The sequence below is a fragment of the Pelodiscus sinensis genome, chromosome 3 (assembly GCF_052426305.1).
Source record: "Pelodiscus sinensis isolate ZL-2025 chromosome 3, ASM5242630v1, whole genome shotgun sequence".
Taxonomy (NCBI): domain Eukaryota; kingdom Metazoa; phylum Chordata; order Testudines; family Trionychidae; genus Pelodiscus; species Pelodiscus sinensis.
The window spans coordinates 160,220,614-160,242,441 of NC_143054.1; the positions used below are offsets into that span (position 1 = coordinate 160,220,614).

A 21,828-nucleotide genomic window follows, 5' to 3' on the forward strand; every position below is an offset into this window, starting at 1 on the left:
CCCTCTGCCATGTATATTGGCCAAACTGGACAGTCTTTGCAACAAAGGATTAATGGACACAAATCAGATATCTGAAATGGTAACACACAGAAACCTGTTGGGGAACATTTTAATTTGCTTGGATACCCACCAATGGATCTAAAAGCGGCCATTCTCTTAGGCTACGTCTACATTGGCGCGATCTTGGGCAAAAACTCTTTAGCGAGGGCGGGGGCTGGAGCTCCTTTGAGACACGTGCTTAAAGGGATCTCCTGGACAGCCATTTCTCTCCTGCTGAGTGCTTTAGTACCTCTTGCAGGGACTGACAGCCGTAGCAATTCAGGTTGTGGTTGCCCTCTGCCTTGTTGGACACCACAGCTTGTGCCTTAGTGCCATTTGCTGATTTTTTTTAACCTCAGCTCTTTTGTTGTGCCATGGAGCCAGGGGTGGCCTTGTGCCTGCTCTGGCCCCTTCCGGCCATTTTGGAGTGCCTGCAGCTGCTGCTCCGTGCTGCCGCACTCGTCGTCCAGGACCTCGAGGCGCAGGTCCCTCTGGACTCCCTCACCAGGGAGGCATCCCCACCCCACTGTGGAGAGGCTCTTGAGGATACTGGACACCAGTACCAAGTAGTGGGACCGGCTGGACCTGGGACAATGGGGTGACCAGCAATGGCTCCGGAACTTTTGGATGCGAAAGTGGACGTTCCTGGAGCTGTGGACAAGAGGGTTTTCATTGCCATATGGAAGCTGGCCACCCCGGACAGCTACCGATCGGTGGCACACCAGTTTAGGGTGGGCAGATCTACCGTTGGTGCCGTTGTCACGCAGGTAAGTCGGGGGGAGGGTTGGAGGGTGCTGCACTTCAGGCCCAGGGGCAGGCAAGACTCTAGGCTGGGGCGATGGGGAATGCCCCATCACCCAGGGGTTTGGGCCGTCCCTCTCTTGCACAGGCCTGCTGGTGGGGGGGGGGGTTGGCCTGTGGGGCGAGGGGGCCCTGGTGTGTGTGTGTGTGTGAGGACAGAGGGCATCATGGGGGTGCGAACCCCCCAAGGAAGCACGCACTCACCCTGCCTTATGTGGTGCGTTCCCCCGTGTTTCTGTGCACCCTACTGCAGGTCATCCATGCCATCAATGATGTCCTGCTCCAGTGAGTCATCTGCCTGCGGGACGTGGAGGCTACGGTGGCTGGCTTTGCTGCCCTGGGGTTCCCCAACTGCGGGGGAGCCCTGGATGCAACCCACATCCCCATCCGTGCCCTGGAGAATCGAGCAGCCCATTTCATAAACTGAAAGGGGTACTTCTCCATTGTGCTCCAGGCCCTCGTGGACCACCATGGCCGCTTCATGGACATTTATGCGGGCTGGTCCGGCAGGGCACACGGCGCCCGCTTTCTCCGAAACTCTGGCCTGTTTGGCAGGCTGGAGGCGGGTACTTTCTTCCCCCAGCGGGAATTTACTGTTGGGGACGTGCCCATGCCCACATGTATTGTGGGGGACGCGGCCTACCCACTGCTGCCCTGGTTAATGCGGCCCTACACGGGGCGGACAGACCACGACCGGGCACAGTTCAACGACCGCCTCAACTGGGCGGAGTGGAAAGCCCGGTTTTGCTGTTTGCTCACCCGTCTTGACATGGGTGAGCGGAACGTCCCCGAGGTAGTGGTTGCATTCTGTGTGCTCCACAACATCATGGAGTGGAAGGGGGAGGCCTTCCTCCCAGCATGAATGACAGGCGAGGGCCAGGCCTTCGAGCAGCCCCGCACAGCTGCCATCTGCCAGGCGCACCATGATGGGGTGCGCATATGGGAGGCCCTGACGGAGATGTTCTCCCAGGCCCCACAGTAGGGTCGCCTCTGTCTCCCTTTACATCTCCCTCCCATCCCCGACCCTTCCCACCTCCCCTCCCCTTACCTCCCAATAAACAACACAGGTTTTTTTTTTTAAAACGTCTTGAACTTTTTATTTATAATGGAGACATAGGGTGGGAGGAGGGAGGAGGCTCTGAACTGGGAGGGGGAGGAGGAAGGGGGCTCTGAACTGGGAGGGGGAGGAGGGAGCTACTGCTGGGAGGGGTGGCCCCTGCGAGTGCCTCTGCGGGGGCGGACCACTACATGTGGTTCGGGCCGCATCGGGGCAGGCAGCATGGGGAGGTGGGCAGGATGGGAGCAGGAGGGGCAGCAGGAGAGGGCATGGCGGGAACAGGAGGGGCAGCAGGAACAGGCACGGGCATTGGCATGGGAGGGATGGCGGGTGCATAGGGCAATGCCATGCCATAGTGCAGATTGTGCCTGATGTGTGCAGTGAGGGCGGTGATGGCATCGCCGATGCGTTCGCACTGAGCCTGGAAGCGGCCCCAAACCTGCTGGCACCACTCCAGGTCTGCATCCACCTGGTATGTGATGGTCGCCTCAATCCTCTCGACAGCCTGTACATGCCGCCGGAGGAGTTGGTCCTGCTGCTGGACCCGCCGGCTTAGTGCTTGGGCGGTTGGGGGTGCTGCCGCTGCCGCAGGGCTGGAGGGTCCCCCGCTCCTGCTTGGTCCCGCTGCAGGGAACAGAGGAAAGGATGGGTTAGTCAGGCAGCCCAGCCACCGTCCCCACACCCCATGCCCTCCACTCCTGAGCCCTGGTGACACCATAGTACTGTGGCTTGGACCCACACGTTCCCCCCCTGTGTTGTATTTTTGCATACAGGACTGCCCCCGGAGTAGGGTGCTCCTCCATGTATTGTAACCACCGGTCTGTGTCCTGGCCCCTTGGGGGGGAGGCAAGGCGTGTGTTGTGTTAACCTGTGGGACTCCCTGCCGGGAGGCTGTGAAGCTTTGGGCTAATCAATGGTGTTTGACAGGGAGTAAGATGAATCCAAACGCAGTACCTGGGAGCACATATGGCAGATGTGGTCTGGGCTCTCAGATCCCCATCACGTGGATGTCTCCTGGACGTAACCAGGGGTGATTGGGGAGTGTACCATCCTTGCAGCAAAACTGAGGTGGCCCTAGGGCTGGCCCGAGCGCTTCCCACCTCCCCCTCCTGCTAGCCCTCACACACCTAGCCCAGGGACATGTGTGGCTGCAGTGGGGACTTCCCTTGGGGGGCCAGCCAAGGCACTGGGAGCAGGCGAGGGGCTCACCGGTTTTCCCAGGAGCAGCTGGCTGTGTCGCACAGCCAGGCATGAACAGTGTGCTGTCTGTGTGCTGCACCCTTCGGGAGGTGTGGGCTCTGGCCTGAGCCCCTGGGGCCCTGGCTGGTTCCAGCCGGCATCCACCCTTCCCCCCTGGTCCGGATGTGTGCAAGCAGCACGGTCCCAGGTATGCCCTGAAGCTGCCTGCCATGGCCACATGCCGCTCGGTCACCAGGCTGCACGTGCTGCATACTGGTATGGTACACAGCCTGCAGCTCATGCTGCCTGAGTGATGCTCCCTCCCCCTCCCTTCCCGGGCGCCTGGCCCCCCTCCCCTGCCCTTGTGAGTGCAAAGTGCAACACTTACCAGTGGATCCTTCCCCCGCCTCCGATAACACACAGGAGACGTCTGGGCTGCCTGACAGGACTTCCATGTGGAGATTGACACTGCTCCCCTGGTCCTCCTCCTTGTCCTCCGACCCAGTGGGCAGCTCTGCCTTGTCCCCTGCCTTGCTGAGCCTGGTGATGGGGGGGGGCGAGGGTCACCGGCTGGTGTCAAATTTGACACATTTAGCCAAGGAATGAACAAAGACATTTATTGGATGGACTACACCCAAATGATATGAAAAGCTAAGTATAAGATACTTACAGCCCACTCTGTTAGCCTCATTTAGCAGACACTTTAATTGACAGGTTTTTTCCCTCCTCTTGCTCTACCCCATTTTTCTGCCTTATATTTGACCCTCTGTGCTTCTTGCTCCATATTTGTCATCTGAAGAAGAGGGTTGTGCCTACGAAAGCTCATGATACTATCTATATTTTTTGTTAGTCTCTAAGGTGCTACAGAACCACTTGTTTTTAAACTTTTTCTCAAAATAAGACAAGCAGAGTAATTCAATCACAATCATGCTTCTCTCACTAGTACAATTACACTCCACAGAGACCATGGAGATGCCCACTATAGTGAGATTGCTAACATTACCATTTCTTCTCCATTACCAGTCACTCATTAACCGAGCATCCACATGTACTGACATCCCTCTGCCATTTCCACTCTAGTGCTGATTTTTAATCCCTCTCCACATTTACTCCTCAACCTTTTTTTTCCTCCAAGAGTAGACCAACTGTGCCTGCAAATATCAGCTGTTTCTCCTGATGATATCATGACAGATATTATATGAAGATGTAAGATGAATACATGTATAAGGTAGGGCTGGTCTACACTGGAAAAATGGATAAGCTGCATTCTGTATGTGTACACCTAGCTCCACCTCTGCTTTCAATAGTGACACCTACATTTTTATTACTTGTCTTACCCTGCTCATGCTCACTGCACTTGATCTTGAATAACTAGAGCCCTACCAAATTCAGAGTTCAGTTTGGTCAATATCAGGGTTACAGGATGTTAAAAATTGTTATTTTTGTGATTTCATCTATTTAAATCGGAAATGTCACGGTGTTGTAATTGTAGGGGTCTTGACCCAAAAAAGAGGTATCTGAGGTCAAAAGGTTATTGTGTATAAGGGGTTGCAGAATTGCTACCCTTACTTCTGCTTGTAGCACCATTGCCTTTGGTACTGGAGAGCTGCAGCTGCTGGCCAGGAAACTAGCTCTGAAGGCAAGAGACACTGCCAGCAACAGCACAGAGATAAAGATGACATTGGTATGTTAGTGCTATCCTGAGTTCTGTGCTGCAGCCTGCAAAACTAGGCCCTCAGCAGCTGCCACTCTCTGGCCACCCACCTCTGAAGGTGGCAATGCAGAAATAAGGGTGGCAAGGCAAGCTATTTCCATCCTTACGGCTGTATTGTTGGTGGGCACCATCTTCAGAACTAGCTTAGTCAGCACCAGAGGAAGGGTGGCAATGTTGTAGCCCCTCCCTAAAATAAACTTGCAACCTCCTTTCTTGCAACTCTTTTGGGGCAGGACCCCCAATTTGAGAAATGCTGATCTTCCCCAGGAAATCTGTATAGGTTAGGAAAAAAACACACAAAAGACCAGATTTCCCAGGGTGGGGAGACCAGATTTTGTGTTTTGGGATAAATTTTTCATGGCTGTTAATTTGATAAGGCCCTAGGGCCTAATAACGTACAATTTCCACCAATTAAAACCCATTCAAAGGCTCTGTCTACATTTTAGCATGTCCCAGGGCCCTGTCCTCGCCACTTGCTGGGGGTGGGGGAGGGAGGATGAGAGCGAGAGAGCTAGGAGAAGCAGGAGCAAGTCTATAGAGCTACCCTAAAGCTCTTGCTACGAGCTGCTCGGTGGGGCCTCGCCCTGCCTAGACACGTATGCGGAACTGCAGGGCGGAGCGGGAGAAGCGCTGTCTGGCAACTGTCCCGGCTCCCCTGCCCGGACCCAGCACGCCTTTGGCACGGGCAGGACGCAGCCAGAGAAGAGGGGCCCCGCCCACGCGGCACGGAGGGTGTGGGAAGAGCGCAGACGCCAGCACGCACGCGGCAACCGCCGCTGGCTGCGGTGACCGCTCTGCAAGTCCCCCGCCAGCAGCCAGCCCTGCAGAGCGCCCCGCAGCAGGACTGGGCTCAACCAGCGCCTCCTCCCGATTGGCTGAAGCTGTCCCCGCCCTTTGCCCCTATTGGAGGAAGCGCGGCGCTCACGGGCCCAGCACGCTCCGCTCGCGGGGGACTAGGTCTGCTCGCGCTCCTCCCAAGCCGCCGCGCCACGGGCGGAGGAGGTGGCCGCGGGCGAGCCAATGGGAGTGGGACGGGGGCGGGGCCCAGGCGGGCTGAGCCTGACCAGGGGCCTCCGAGTTGGTAAACAAGCGCCGCGCGCCTCGTGGTGGGGCTGGGCGGCGAGGGGCGGACGTGGCGTTGCGCTGCGCGGGGCAGGTAAGCGAACGTCCGCCGGGCTCTCCGGCGCGTCCCGCGGGCTGTGGCGGGCGGTTGGGGGCTCGCGCGGGCCAGGCGGTTGGTTTGGGGGGGGGGGGAATTGTGCCCCACCCCCTCTCTCCGGTGGCTTATGGGGTTTCCGCTGCTGCTGTCCCGCAGCCCCTTGGGCCCAGGCTGGGCCTCCCCTCCCCTCGGCTCTTTCGTTCCGCGCTGCGGCTTCGAGTACGCGGCCGCGGGGCCTGGGGCGGCTCTTTCGCTCGGTCGCAAGGCGAAGGGCAGCCCCGGTTGCGCTAGCCAGGCGGGGGTCTCGGCGGGGCAGGCCAGGGCGGGGAACCGTGTCCGTGAGAGTAACGAGTCGGGCACCGTTCGGGTGGAAGCAGTAAAGCCCCAAAATCGAGAAGGGGCCACCATCGTGAGGCTGCAAAAACCAGAAAAGGGGGAGGGGCCCTAGGCAGTCACGCACGCCCATAGTGCGGTTTTAAAATTATATCGAATACAAGTGGGGCTAGAATTTGGCTCCGGAAACGGTCATGGTGGCAAACCTGGAATTTCTGCAGATTGACCGAACACCCTCCCTCTGACATATGGACTTTCTCTTCCCTTTCCAACGGCCCGGCTTCCTCCCCAGTCCCCCTCCGCATGCACAATAGACTCTGTGACCTGCCATCTCCCCCCCTTTCCCCCCCATGCACAATTTTCTGTATGTGTGTGAGAGAGACCTTTGAATGTTCTGGGTGGCCTGATCCTACAAGTCCCTGACTTCTGTTCAATGTGCTTAGCACCATCAAATCCCTTTGAGTTCAATGCCTTTTGAGGATGCACTAGATCTTGTTCTTAATGATGCACCGGATCTTGTTCTTCATTCTGCGTTTTAGTGTGGAATGAACCTTTCCCTTACTGAGGCCCTAATAAAGGATGAACACTGTCAGCAGTTTGAGTGGTAGATGTGTTAGCTTGTAACTGAAAAAACTTAAAAAATAGTTTTCAGCACCTTAGAGACTAACAAAAATGTAGATGGTGTCATGAGCTTTCCTGGGCACAACCAGCTTCTTCAGATGAATGGAGTTTAAGGGGTCTAGTTTCCAAATAAATAGCTGAGAAAAGAGAGGGAATGGGGGGAGAAGGAAAAAGGGGGAAAGAAGGGAGAGAAATCATCTATTAGTGTGTTCATGCTAAATGAAGCTGATAGTGGGGTACTAAGGGCTCTTAAGTCCCCTGTGCTTGTTTTTTTTGTGTCATAAGAGGGTGGAATGTAGTGGGCCATCCACTAAAGGTCTTTGTTTATATTTCTGTTGCAGGTATAGTATTTTGAAGCCTTTTTGTGGCAACCACTTGACCAATTTTGGATTGATTCTGGGATTATCCTGCATAATACTACTTGGCTCCACACCCAGTAGAAAAGAGAAAGATAACCCTAAGGCTGGTAGTCTGCAGTGGTGGTATGTCAGCTATAGTTTTGTAATAGAAATAGGAGATCATTTTAGGGTTAACTGTCTCTTTTCTAATGGGTGTGGAGCCAAGTACATGTAAACCTGTTCTAATATGGCCTTATGGAAGTGAGACTTTTGTTTTACTTTTTCATTTCTAGAAGGGCAATTATTAAGGAGCTGGGTTAATATTCTGCATTAGCAATCTATATATTACTTCTGTATTAGCTAGAGCAGTGGTTCCCACCCTTTTTCAGATGGGGACCCATTTTGACAATTCAGGAAGATGTGGTGACCCAAGGCAATTAAAAATGGGGGGAGGAGAAGGGCAGAGCCACCTGGAGAGTCACTTGGTGACCCTTTTAAATTTAATGGCGACCTATAAACCCTGAGCTAGAGGCTGAGTATATAGCTTTAAACTCTCTTTATGGTTGTATTTGATTGCTGACGGTAAAAGGGAGCATTCTTGGATATTGGACCTCAGTGCATGATATTGCTTCACTGATAACGTTTGCAATTCAGAATTTGCTCGGTGTTTAGCCTTTTGTATGATACATTCTTTTAAATGTGTATACACAATTGGATCGAATTGCTAACTGGCCTATGAGGTTAATCTTTGTGTTCCGGGGGCCCTATCTGCAGGATGCTGACTTCAGTTGTTTGTGTTCCACAGGGTTATTTATCTTATTGTAAAGATACCATTATTTTTTTTTCTTGTGGGAAGTCGGGGGTGGATAGCCAATTAAGAGAAGCTTCTATATTCAGTCTGAATTCCTCATATATTATGTTTTGGGGAAGAGGAGAATCTGCTGGCTTACTTCATATAGTGTATGTTCTGGCACATTACCATTGTCATCACTATTGAAACTTGAACCTGTATCTCCTGCTGCATAAGTGTAACAGGGAGCCTTAGAGACGAGCAAATTTGAGGGTCTTGTATAACTTGATGAAGAACTGAATGAATAACAGGCTGCAAAGAGATGTAAAAAGTGAATTACTTTGTATTGGTGTCTTTTGGTTAGTTGTAGGGATGTAATAGTGCAGCTGATTAACCTATAAGCTTCTGCTCATCAGTTAATGTTATAGACTACATGCGTCTTCCTCCACCGCCAATCAATTTTTTAGCAGGCTGGTAAGCAGCCCAGCTCAGTCTTGGCTTGCGCTGGGTCTGGGACCTACTCCTGCTACTGCTCTGTGTTTAAAGTGTATTAGGAGGTGCCTTAGTTCTGGCTTGGCCAGGTCTGGGAGCTCAACCCTCCTGTTTCCCCTAGGCAGGGGTTGCTGACCCAGTGCTGCGGGTTGACAGGCAGCCAGTCCCTATCTTACAGTCCCTATCTTGTATGTAACCCGGGGACTGCCTGTACTGGCTCTCCTCACAGACCAGCTCCCGCTTGGCACCCTGCGCTGCTGCCCCTGATACAGAGGCAGCAGCGCAGAGTCACAGGGGGCTCCTTGGGAGTGGGACTAGAGTGCGCTGGCTGTCAGCCTCACCCCGGGGGACTATAGAATAATCCAGTAACCGATAAGAATTCTCTAAGTTAATTGACTATAATTAACTGAGATTTGACATCCCTAGTTAGTTGCTCTGTTATGTTACTGTGCTTTAAGACCAAAATGTGAATGAAAACATAGGCCATTCAGTATCTATAAATCTTTTAAGAAAAATAATCTTTTATTTCAGATACAGAATCTACTGGGTTTTTTTTGGATCTGTTATGCTGAGTAACAAAAGTAGGCAAGAACTAATAGACCTGGACTAATTCTTCTGATAACCCTTTAAAAAAGTATATTTGATAAAGACTGTGTTGTTCTATCCATGTTCATCCAGGAGATATATATATATATATATATGAGAGAGAGAGAGAGAGATGGGTGGGGTAGTATCTTTTATTGGGCATACTTCTGTAGGTGAAAGAGACAAGTATTTGAGCTTACACAGTGTTCATGTATGGCTGTTTGCTCAGTGTTTTCTTGAATTATAAACATTCTAATAAATGGTTTAAAATGTCGGCTACATTCACAATAGTTACTGACAGTCTGTTCTAAATTACTGAAGTCTATGCCACTGAGGCTGTTGCCTATACTTAAAATGCCTAAGGCAGCTGCAACATGCCATTGCACTTCAGTGTAGACCAGGGCCAACTGTTGGTTGTGGACCATACATGGCTCCTTTAGTTAAAATGTGGCTTGTGGAGCCTCTCTCCCCCACATGGTCCATCTACCAGACTGGGTGAGGTGAATTTGTGGCCTACACCTTGCAAAGGGAACTGGGGGGATTTGGGGCTGAACCATGGGAGGCACTGTTGCTTGGGGCTCAGGGCTTCAGCAGGAGCAGGGCTGAAACCCTTAGCCCTGACAGGTGTCTCCTTAGATGCTGGAGCCCCTGACTTATGGCTGGCGTATGCACCTTGGCTCTTGAACTTCTGAAGATAGTTGTATATGGTTTGGCAGGTCAGTAACCCCTGATGTAGACTAGGGATGTGAAAGGTTAACGGGTAAGTCTCACCCTTAATAGGGAAGGCTACTGGTTACGATTGTCCAGTGGGGCTGGAGAAACTCCCCACCTGCTGTGGGTAGGAGGTTGCTCCAGCCCCGCAGAACCTACTGCAGACAGGAACTTCAGGGCTGTCCCAGGAACTGCAGCAGTGATAAGAGCAGAACTTGGGGCTGTTTCTACCAGGAGCCAGCACCTTGCGTGGGCAGCTCCTCCATTTCCCTTAGGATGGGTACCAAGCTCACTGGCGTGCTGCTAGACAGGAGATATAGACAGCTGCGTGAAGGGACAGATGCATGGCTGCCAATGGCCGTGCTTGATGAGCTTTTGGCATGGGGCACTAGATCCTGGGAATGGTGACCCCAAATTCTGTTCCCTTTGCCACTGCAGTTCCTGGGAGAGCCCTACGCTTCTGTAGATACTGATTTTGTGTCTGTGCAGGGCTCTAACTACTCTCTAAGTTCCCCCAGCTGTATTGAACCAGAAAATGAAAGTCTCAGAGGGGTACCTGTGTTAGTCTGTAACTGAAAAAAAATTAAAGACCAACCAAAGGTCCTGCAGCTCCATTCCTTAAGTTTTTTTCAGAAAGTGAAAGTAACAATAAACAATGTGAAATTGATTAGGAAAGGATGCAAGCTGAGAAATTTGGAAAGATTCTAAATATTATTTTGTTTAATTAAACTGTTAATAGTCAAATACGAATTTGAGATTTTAAAATTATTTTTACTTTACAATCTAGTCTAAGTGCTTGTTATACTTGTAACCCTTTCAACAGCAGCCTTCTGGAAAGCGTTTTGTACTCATGGGTTCTGTTAATTTTGCTGGGATGCAGTTATTTACAGTGTCTAGCAAATCGAGCATTGGACTATGTTTTAAAAATTCAATCTGAGAACCCAAAACTATTACTGTAGCATAGTATGATACTGGAGTACCATTGACTTCAGAATGAAAGAATTGATAGGCAGAGTAGAAACACACTGCAATGGAAAGTTGCTGGCAGATTGATATGTCTCAATATAAACAAAATATAATGTTTCTGGAGTTTTTTTGATATAGCAGATTCTTTGCTGCTGTTTCTTAGAATATTGGTGGAAGGAATGGTTTAACTGAACTGAAGTGGTACCATTGTGTGATTTGAATTACTATCAGAGCAAACAACTCAAATTTATTTTGATATGTCAGATGCTGTGTGCTTGTTTTACTTTGTGTTTACCAGCAGTGACCTTTTGTAATTGTGAAGGCATGAATAAACCCTGATTGTAATTCATAGTACAATGTCCTTAGCTATGTAGGAGAAAAATGGGTGACCTTCAAGGCTCCAATGTAGGGGTCAAGTGGCAAGCAGTTCGATGTGATAAGAACAAGGAAAGGTCAGAAGAGAGGAGGAGAGTTATTTTTATGTTTATCCTTTGACCATAGGTCACTTTGTTTGGTTATTACCAAAAAGAACTGTATGAATGTTCAATCCAATTTCCAGCTACTTGGCTATACAAAGCACAGTAGTGAGTGTTTCATTTGCAGTATATAAAACAGATTAAAAATAGCCCAGTTAGAATGTGTGCAACGTGAGGATGGGTGTTTTTTTCTGCTTGCTGTCCTTCAGAATAGCCCTTCCAAAAGCAGGTGTCAGTCTGCTGTTTCTTATTTTTTATTGGACCAACTTTTGTTGGTGAAAGAAACAAGCTATATTATCTCCCCCCACATTCTCTGTATAGTATTCTGGAACCAACATGGCTACAACAACATTTCATGTTTTCTTGCTGTGTCTGTCAGATTGTGTGCTTTTTCTTCTATAGTTTGACTCATGTTGGGAGAGTTGTACAAAGTGATGGAGGGAGAATACTTGGGAATAGTTGACACATAATACAGGGGTTAAAAAATATATATGATGTCAACTTTAGACACTGTGGGTAAGTGTGCTGTCTACTTTATTTTAATCACAGATACATCAGTGCAAAATGAATGTTCTAGACCAATAGACGGACTTCATTATGATTAGGTTAGACACTGTTTTTTGCAGGGCCCCAGACAACGTGAGGATCCACGGGCCTGGAATTGATGAAACCTCTTTCTATCCTTGTCAGTGATCTAGAAATAATTCACTTGCATCAATTAAGACATTAATGTGAGACTGCATTTCCTTCATTATAGGCTACATGCTACACTCAGTAAATCCTGGCACACTGCATGGACCTTGCTAATGTGAGTTCTAAGCTTAATTTCTGCTCTCAGTTCCACTGGGACAAATCTGGTGTAATTAATTTGATTTCAGTGAGGCAGTAGAAGTGTAAGTCAGCAGAGAATGAGGTCCATGAATCACAAACATTTGTCTCCTGACTTCAAAGTTTCGAACTGGGAGCACACATGAACAGTTCTATGCTTCTGTCATTCTAGTCAAGTTTTTAAGACACTATACTGTAAAGATAAATAATAGTTGAGACTAGTTCCCTAGAGTTACTGATGATTCACACGTAATTTTAGTAGCTATTGGGTCGAGTTCATCATGGATGTTGCTCTGACTTTGATGCCATTTTACTGAGGGTGGCTATGGCTCAGTGTGTCTTCATGACCCATTGTGTTAAGCTGATGGAAGAATTGTATTCTACCTACCACCTCTCAGGAAGGTGGCTTACCTATGCCAGAGAGGACCCTTCCCTTTTTCTGTAGTACTTATGCCAAGGAGCTGCAGCTGTGCTTACTTATTCAATTTGTCTTGCAGTTTTGTCCTCTCTGCCCATTGTCATGTTTCACCTTCCTTTTCATGGATTTTTTTTTAACTGAAGGAGCCATCTGTGAAAAGGTCAACATGCATCTATGTGAAGAAGATAAAAAATTATTTGTAGAACACCTCAAGTGTCCAAGGAACTTGACAGAATGCAAAAAAGATGATCCCTGTTCTAAAGAACTGTTAGGTTTTATGCTTACAGAGCTTCTTGTTTAGATTGCTACAATCTTAAATTTTATGTTTTTTTAAATTTAGTTCATCCCTGTAACAACTTACCTAACCAAATCAAAGTTTATAAATAACCACCATCTTTAAGAGAGACTGATGAGCCAACAACTTAATCAAGACATCTTAGAAAATATTTCTATATATAAACATTTTTTTTTCTTGCGGGATGACGGTGTGACATGTCATCTGCATTCTCCTAGTCTTGGCAGAGTCAGAAGAGGAAGCAGTGTCCATGGCTCAGGGCAGGAAGAGAACCCTTTAGCATTGAGGCTGGGGTGATTTTTCTCTTCCCTCCTCCCCCCCCAGAACAAGGCCAGGTCTGAGTGTGGGCACTGTTGGGGGACAGGGCAGGGCCATGGGGGCTCTGGCAGGTGGGGGGTCCTGGCTCAGCCCAGCTGTTCTCCCGGCCCCTCCTTAGGAGGGCACCCTGGGCTCCCAGCTGTCCCCTGGCTTCCTTACAGATGCGTCAGGGGCGGCAGAGGCTCCAGCTCCCCACTCTGCCGCCTGCTGCCAGGCTCTGGCTCCTGTGTCCTGCTGGTGGCCAGCAGTGCCTGGGTGGGGGATGGCTGCAGGGCACTCAGCTGCTCCCCCATCCCCATCGTTTCCCATCCAGCTGCCTCTGGTCTCACTTCTGCTTCTGGGTTCGGGTTGCTCCTTGACCCCGGGGGGGACTGCCACTGCCTGCCTTGAGCAAGGAAGCAGCAGTGGCTCCCTGCTGGGTTGCACAGTGGTGGGGGGACTCTGGACCTGTAAGTAGAAGCGGAGCCAGAGGCAACTGGATGAGAAGTAACGGGGATGGGGAAGCAGCATAACATCGTAGGGGCTCAGCTGGTGCTTCAACCTTGCATGGGGGGGTGAGAGGGGCAAGGCACCCTCATTCCCCTCACTCATCTCCCTGGCAAGACCCCACACCCTTAGCCCCCTCTCAGACCCTCTCTGCCGAGACCCCACAGCCCCAGCCCACTCACTCATACCCCGCCAAGCTGAGACTCTGTACCCCCAGCTCCCTCACTCACCGCCTCTGCTGAGACCCTGTCCCCCAGCCCCCATATCACCCTGCTGAGATCTCACCCCCCCCCCCCAGCCCTCTCACTCACCCCTTCCACCAAGACCCTTGGTCAGATGTCTACCTCCAGCCTGCGCCCGCCTCCTCTTCCCCCCCCCCCCGCCAGACACCTACCCCCAGAGAGAGGGGGGTTGGCAAGTGTAGTGAGCAGGGAGCACAGCCCCCTAGTAACTGTTAACTTAAAAATAAAGGCCTGCATGTCATCTTTAGAACATGTAGTTTTTGTATTTGCAGTCAATGCATATAGTCTAATGCATATAGTCTGTTTGCACTTAGAGTTTATAGGGTTGTTTTATAGTTCTAATGGCAATGTTGAGGATGATGATGTGTAATCAACAGCATTCTTCCTATGTTCCAAGTCTCACTCTACCCTTGCTTTGCCCCTGCAGTTACTCTGTTTTCTAAGCCTAAATTAGGGCTTTGTTTATTCAGTCTCACTGCTGCTATCTGGATTTCCTCAGATGTGACTTTTCCCATTTCTCACCTGGATCTCCAACTGTGACTGTTGCATTTTGTAGTGAGGCCTGCTCCTATATATATTTTATGCACGCAGGCAACGCTTACATTGATTGTGTAGTGCATAGCAGGAAGCAGGCACAATTACAGACTCTCAACCTTTTTGAATATTTTAGAGCTCCTAGATAGTTTTTTATTTTTATCAATTCTGTGTTGTATTTCTTGTAGGTGCAGCATAGAACTTTGAACTCAAAGAAAGAGGCATTGGAACACACAGGAAGCTGTGGGCCATCTTTGTACCCTCTGTATTCTGGGCTGCTCCTGGAGCCAAAACTTGTTTGGGGTGGGGAAGGAGAGGTTTAAACATTTATGCTTAGAATCAAATTATAGTTTTTTGAAGAGGAAAAGTGACCTTCGAGTCCTAATGAGATAGGGATTATAACCCATACATGAATGACTGATTTGAAGTGCTGGGGGCAGGAGAGTGAGGAGCAGTTAAAACCAATCCAAGGCAACTGGACTATTAAATATATTTATGGGAGATAGCTATGGAAACTCAGAGCTATGAGCACATACTTTATCAGAAGAGAGTGATTTTAATTCTTTGTATCTCCAGCAGTCTTGTCCATGCTCTGCTTTCAGTGCTCTGCTTGTGTTCCTAACTCTCTTACGTTCTCTTGAAAATCCATCTGTGAAAGTGTCTTCCCTAATTCCCCATAGCTATTCCGTATACAGCCATGGCCCCCATAGTTTGGGGGACAGCGTTTGTTTTTGTATTAAGAGTCATGAGAGATTGCAAAGTATGTAGTCTGTTCTGGTATTGATACATAGCACTGTAGTTCTCTTATCTTCCAAGTACTGTGTACAAACTAATGGTCAAGACACCCCCTGTGCTTATCTTCATATAATGAAAAGGGAAACCAAGACCTATGTCCAAGGCATATAGGAATTTCTGGTTCCTGTAGACCAGATTCCCCCCCCTCAGAAGATGAAATTTGAGTATTTAGTTGGAGGCTAAAACTGATTTTTTTTTACATGTATAAGGCTTGCTTTTGTCATAACCCTATGTTCTATACTTATTCCAATAAAGAGAATATGTACCAAAAATAGATCTGGACATTTTTTGTAGGAACTATACCTACAGTTGGCTAACTGACCTATAAATAGAGCAGCAGACCTTGTATGGGTTAGAAGAGGGTATATTTGAACTTAACCGTAGCTTACGGGGCAAGGCTAAACATGTCTGGTGTCTGTTAGGTACTTCCTGGATCAATAGTGAGAGGTTGGGATAACTGACCTATTCAAAATCATGTTAGGATTATCTTCACCATGTGGACAGGGAATATTTGAACTCTTGTGAGTCACAGTATGTGGCAAGTGGCCTCCTGAGAGCCTGCATGTAACTGCGTGAAGATGAATCAATAAGCCCACACTCATCGGTTAACCGTGTACATGGTTACACTTTGACATTCCTGCTTTGTGCCTATACCCCTCAGACATACAAGTTAAGAGCCATACATCTTATCATATGTTACTACTTACATTGTCACCTGCCCTACATGTCTCAGAGGAGGAGGGAGAAGGGCAGGTGGGAGCTGGTGCACATGGTAAAAGCTGGTCTCCCATGTGCACTGGCTCCTGTGCACTGTTGCCTCTGTATCAGAGGCAGCAGCACTGGGTATCAGGCTGGAGCCACTGATACACTCAGGAAGCTTGAAAGCCAGCCCCTTTCCCTACCCCGTAACACTTCATGCAACCCTGTCACTGCTGACATTTTCAGCCATTACATGGTTACTTAAATTTTAACATCCCTAGCACAAAATACATAGCTTATGTAACTAATCCACATGCAGTACTCTTGTGTGTTTAAAATTTCCCAAAAAGATAGATGATTATGGTAAATACTCTGCCCCAGAAATTCAATTACCAGTTAAATAAGGAAAATCCCTTGGTTATAGGCATCTCCCAACTTAGTGTTTGAATGGCCATTCTGGGCTCCTGGTTACGTGTTCGGAATTTAGTGCTGTGTAAAGATGCACCTTTTTGTGTTTGCTGAAGATATGGAACTGAACTTTGATAGAGCCTAAATAGTATCATGGCTGGTAAAGGGAGTTTTGTGGCAGGATAGAAATAATTTGCAAGGGATTATTAGGCAATTTTTATGAGAGATGTTTGTGATCTTCTCTTTATTTGAAATGTAGCTCCCGGGCTCAGTAAGCAGATCTTTCTCTAGAAACTGTCTTGCATTGCAGCAAAAATTAATTGCAACACTTCTTAAATAGAACAATATTGTACTGGCTATGCAGAAGCACAACAAAACCTGTGTCATTCTCTGCAGAATTGCTATTTCTTGATTGGATCAAAGACTGCTTTTCTGATTGTGGAGTTTCATTTTCTGGAGAGAAACAAATGTTGGGGCAGGGAGCAGGACTTAACTAAAATGTGTGGTCAGGTTCTGGCTGTTGAAATAGGAAATGGTCTTGTTGACAAATGTTCAATTACAGTATTTGAGGCCATTTAGAAAAGTCAGGCCAGTCCTCCTAAAAGGAAGGAATTAAAGCTTATGACTGGTTCAAAGTTCAGGTTCAGAGTTCTTTCCTTGTAGAAGAGAAAGGGAATAGATTTCTTCGGGTGGCCTTGTATCTTCTAGTCTGGGAAAACTGCTACTGCTTTAGAGCCCCGCTGATGTTTTATGGATTCCTGTAAAAAACCAAGAATTAGAGATGTAAAATCCCATTTAATCAGTTAACTGGTTAAATGTTACGTTTAACTGGTTAACCGCTTAAACTTCTCGCTGGGTTGGAGTTGCCCCCTGCCAGCGTCTGGCGGGGCCCTGCTCCAGCCCCCATGAGTTAACCGTAACTAGTAAGCATCACTCAGTAACTGGTTAACCGTTCACATTCCTACCAAGAATAGCTTCAGACTTTATCTTTGCAATAATAGTCTCTTAAAATCTTGACTAGAATGATAGAAGCATAGAACTGTTCATGTAGGAGTCCCAGTGTGCAGCTTTGAAGTTGGGAGACATATGTTAGTGATTCATGGACCTCATTCTCCGTTGACTTACACTCCTACTGCCTCACTGAAATCAAGTGAATTATACCAGATTTGTTCCAGTGGAACTGAGCAGAAATTGGGCTTTAGAACTTACATTAGCAAGGTCTATGCAGTGTGCCAAGATTTACTGAGTGTAGCATGTGGCCCATAATGAAGGAAATGCAGTCTCACATTAGTGTCTTAATTGATGCAAGTGAATTATTTCTAGATCCCTGACCAGGGTAGAAAGAGGTTTCATCAATTCCAGGCCCGTGGATCCTTACATTGTTTTTGCATGTCCCCAGACAATGTCTAACCTAATCAGAATGAAGTAAGTCCATTGGTCTAGAACATTCATTTTGCCCAGATGTATCTGTGATTAAAATAAAGTAGATAGGCTGTTTACCCGCAGTGTCTAAAGTTGACATCATATGTATATTTTTTTAACTCCTGTATTGTGTGTCAAGCCATGTATGGGGAAAACTACTTGTGCAGGCTGCCTAACCAGCTGAAACAAGTCAAAATGAGAACTGAACTTTTGGAAAGGAGATTGAAGAAACATCAAATACAGCTAACACTCAGTTTTAAATGTCACTGGTAAATTTATGCACGGATGTTTATAAAACTATTTTTCAAGACTTTACAGTGAACTTGTATTGTATGTCAGGCCCACTCTACAAAGATACCAGGACTCCTAAAACAGAGAGGACTTGTTGATTCTATAACCAATCAGTTCTTTAAACATAAGTTGTTACTAGGAATTTCAGTCTCACATAAAATTCTACTCTTTGGTTGCTTTCTTGAAGAGGAAGACATTCTCCCATAAGTATTACAGTATTATTCTTCCTCGCGCTTCCTGAGATTTGGGTGAGTCAAAACAAAAGAAAGCTAGTTAACCAGAACAAGCTTCTAATGAGGGTCTTTTGTTCTGCTTTGAGAGAAAGGTGTAGAGGAATAGAATTTGAAAAGACTATAAAATTCCCCTAGTAGTATAATATGGAAGGGTGAACAGCAGTACAAAAGGAAGCAGAAATAATCTTTATGGAAGAACACTATATAAAATATTGGTGCTGTTTATTTCCAGATTGTAGCCTGCTAAACTTAATTCATGGTGTCACAAGGAGTTTATTGATTAAACTGATGCCTGTGCCATGTCTCCGTTAGTGTATTTCTCCAAAATATCTACCAGTGCTACCACTAGTTCCAGTGCTGGTTGTCACTGGAGAGATTGGCATAGGTTAACTTCCAGCATCCCTAATTTGTTCTTGTTTGGATGGGAGAACAGTGGTTGTAATGATGGAAAGTTTGTGGAAAAAATCTGTAATGCTGACCAGACCTGGTCTGCACATAAAATGGTGTATGAAAAATCCATACTCCGGAGTTCCGTAGTTGTGCTGACCTAACCACAGTTGTAGATGGAGCGAGGATACTACTGTTACTTGAGGAGGTGGAGTTCTTACAGTAATAGAAAAATCTCTGTTACTACATGCATCTGATGAAGTGGGTCTTTGCCCACGAAAGCTTAAGCTCCAATACATCTGTTAGTCTATAAGGTGCCACAGGACTCCTTGTCGCTTTTGCAGAAAAATCTCTGCTGTTCCTGTGAGATGTCTACACTACAGGATTGCAGTAGCATAGCTACAGAGCCATACTTATGCTATTTTAGTCTCTTAATGTATATGTGGTCCCAGTCTGAAGTGTGGAATTGAATTCCTTTCCATTTGCCTTCATCAAGCTGATATTTTGGCAGTTAAACGTAAGTAATGATTTAGGAGGCAGTATGTTTTAATGGAAGAGAGTGTATAACATCGGAGTATTCAGATAGGAAGCTTCTTTACTAGTCACTTCTTACCCTACAAGTTTGAAGAATGCACTGTTTACTGTCACTTTTTTACCAGGTTTAAAAATTACTTTTATTAGCTGCATTGCTCTTCATAAAAAAGTGGAATGTCTTCCCTCTAGTCATAGATAAACTTTGAATAATGTAGTAAAATTGATGGCATCAGAGTATCTCACCAGCCCAGTAAAGGCATAGGATGCAGTATTTCAGACTGCAGAACACTTCCTAAATATCTCAATCCAAAGGCTTATAAACTTCTGATTCTATTGATGTGTATGAGTTCTGGGGACTACAGCATTTTCCTGATTCAAGGTATTGCTGCCTTAAAATAATGAAAACCATTAAATGAGGAATTTATCTGGCCAAATTTGACACAGTGTGTCAGTATTGGGGTAGAACCTTGTTAGGGCTCAGAAGTTGATCAATTGATTCTTTTTTGTTGCTGCTGCTGAGGGTAAATGCAAGGGTAAATGCAAGGACCCAAGTTATCTGATAATGCCTGTTGTTCAGTAATTTTACATCTGGTGTTTGATCCAGTGCCTTGTGATACACTCTGGGGGAGTGCACTGTTAAAATTGCACATTTTTTGTATACTTTCTTTCTTTCCAGAGGAGTTTTTGCAACATTAAAGTAAGTTAAAGTACATTTTAACTCTCTGCATGTTGTTCGTAATAGCATACAGTGTTCTGCTATGTTCTTTGATTTAATTTGAAAGGTTTCAGCTGGGTTTGAAATTCAGTGCAGTGGCAGAAGGGTAGGTTGCTTACTGGTGTGGTAGGTTATCTTAAAAACACACCCTACTGTGTTCCGATTATTTGCCTTAGAGTGACTTGATTCTAGAATTATCAACAGCATTTTGCCTTCCCTCATATTAGGAACTGTGGGACTCTATCCAGAAGTGCATTAAGCTATCAAAGGTTAAGTAACCAAAACACTATGGCCCTGTCTCTACTAGGAAAATAGCCCATGGTTGATGTCTATCAGTCACACCCCTATTGTAGTTAGACTCGGAAACAATCTGACTGCTAGCATAAACAGGACTAGTTTGTTAATACCTGGGTATGCAAAAGTGTACGAGTCTCTGCCTGCCTGTCATAACAGTGAGATAAGCAGGGTACAGTGGGTAAAATATTTCTGAAAAACTGAGGCTGAAGCCACTCCTTAAGCAAATTTTATGTTGAGTTTGCTTGCAGACTTTGAGTTATTTTAGCAGTGTAGATGGAGTCCTAGTGGAACAAAGGTCTTGTGGAACAAAGCCTGCTTGCTGCAGTGGGTATTTGCAAAAGTTTAGCCCCTCTAGTCAGTAATTACAAAATCCTCTACAATTCATGGTGGCAGCTGTGAGGTGTTTCCTCTCTCTTTTCCTTGTTTTCAGTTCAACAGCATAGGTTTATTCTTGCCCCGTGTCCATTGCTAGCTCTCATTTAAAATTTTTGAGCTCCTTTTCTTCCTGATTACCTTTTGTTCTTTATTTTTATGATTGTTCTCTTCTCCTTGCCTTGATAGTTTCATAGACTCCTACTTTCCACATCCCTTCCAAAATAAGAGTTATGTGCGCTCCTAGGCATTGAGGTTGTTTTTTTAAGAGAAGTCCTCCTTGGGGAATATAACTCAATGAAACAGAGTTCTTTGCTTATAACTTCTCCCTGATAGTAGACGGTGGTTCATACCAGACATTTAAAGGATAACTTATTGCTACAGTGCAGTTTTCCTTTGTCATGTTAATTTTTCATTAACGGGGAGGAGGGAGTTTATAGTAACAGTTGTATCAAAATACAGGAGGTATGTCTAGACTACAAGCATCTTTCGAAAGAGGCTTTTTCGAAAGAGTCTAGACATCAACCAGTATTTTCGAAAGAGAGCCGCTTTTTCAAAAGAGCACCCAAGGAGTCTGGATGCTCTTTCGAAAATGCACTGTTTGCGTTCAGGAACGCCTTTTTTTGAAGAGCACTTTCAAAAAAAGGCGTTATTCCTTGTAAAATGAGGTTTTCCGTGGTCGAAAAAATGGCTGCGTTTTTTAGAAGCCTAATCCGAACTAGCTAGCCCGTGCCGCCTGTAGCCGCGCGGCACGGGGTCTGAACTAGCCAGCATTTAAAAATGGCGCTGGCTGGCTTCATGCAAATGAAGCCCGGGAAATTCAGATCCCGGGCTTCATTTGCAACTGCGGATGACTACATTACCCCCGCTAGTTCGAACTAGTGGGGTAGTGTAGACATACCCTAAGTTCATAAAGGCAGAGTCTGGGTCCTTACTTTGTGGTTTTTTTAATTTGTAAACAATCAGGAATGCTCATGGTGCTGTGTTCTCTGTGTACAGTTAAAGCAAGTTTAGTGTTGTGTGGATAAGCCCTCTTCCTTCATACCTACTTTTGGATGTTTTTACAGGCAGTCCCCGGAGTTACGCGGATCCGACTTATGTCGGATCCGCAGTTATGAACGGGGTTTTTCTTGCCCTGGAGGATGGAAGCGGCGGGAAGCCCCTTCCCCCAGCAGACCAGGGAGACGCTGAGCAAAGCCGCGGAGCACGCGGGCTGCGGGACAGCCGCGGCGCGTCTGGGCTGTCCTGCTGCCCCCGTGCTCCGCGGCTTTGCTCCCTGTCTCCCTGGTCTGC

General features: G+C 47.1%; 1 protein-coding gene across 1 annotated transcript in view; it reads left to right on the forward strand.

The window, feature by feature from the left end:
- The first annotated feature begins 5,786 nt into the window (after window positions 1–5,786).
- The window catches only part of COQ8A (coenzyme Q8A), an 84,495-nt gene continuing 68,453 nt past the window's right edge, over window positions 5,787–21,828 (forward strand). The window contains exon 1 of the mRNA XM_075925323.2: window positions 5,787–5,946. The gene's annotated coding sequence lies outside the window, so the exon portion shown is untranslated. The remainder of the gene's footprint in view (window positions 5,947–21,828) is intronic.